Below are 362 nucleotides of genomic sequence, written 5' to 3' on the forward strand. Positions count from 1 at the left end.
CATCCAGAGGGACCTGGACAAGCTCGAGAAGTGGGCCCATGTGAACCTCATGAGGTTTAACAAGGCCAAGTGCAAGGTCCTGCATCTGGGTTGAGGCAACGCCCGGTATCAATACAGGCTGGGGGATGAAGGGATTGAGAGCAGCCCTGCCAAGAAGGCCTTGGGGGTACTGATGGATGAAAAGCTGGACATGAGCCAGCAATGTGCACTTGCAGCCCAGAAGGCCAATCGTATCCTGGGCTGCATCAAGAGAAGCGTAGCCAGCAGGTCGAGGGAGGTGATTCTGCCCCTCTACTCCGCTCTGGTGAGACCCCACCTGGAGTACTGCATCCAGCTCTGGAGCCCTCAGCATAAGAAAGACA

At 56.4% G+C, this 362-nt stretch overlaps 1 protein-coding gene across 1 annotated transcript in view; it reads right to left on the minus strand.

The window, feature by feature from the left end:
- Nucleotides 1-362, minus strand: part of MCF2L2 (MCF.2 cell line derived transforming sequence-like 2) — a 164,847-nt gene that overhangs the window by 48,304 nt on the left and 116,181 nt on the right. The window lies entirely within an intron of this gene.

Source organism: Pygoscelis adeliae, unplaced genomic scaffold, assembly GCF_000699105.1.
Source record: "Pygoscelis adeliae isolate BGI_AS28 unplaced genomic scaffold, ASM69910v1 Scaffold223, whole genome shotgun sequence".
Taxonomy (NCBI): domain Eukaryota; kingdom Metazoa; phylum Chordata; class Aves; order Sphenisciformes; family Spheniscidae; genus Pygoscelis; species Pygoscelis adeliae.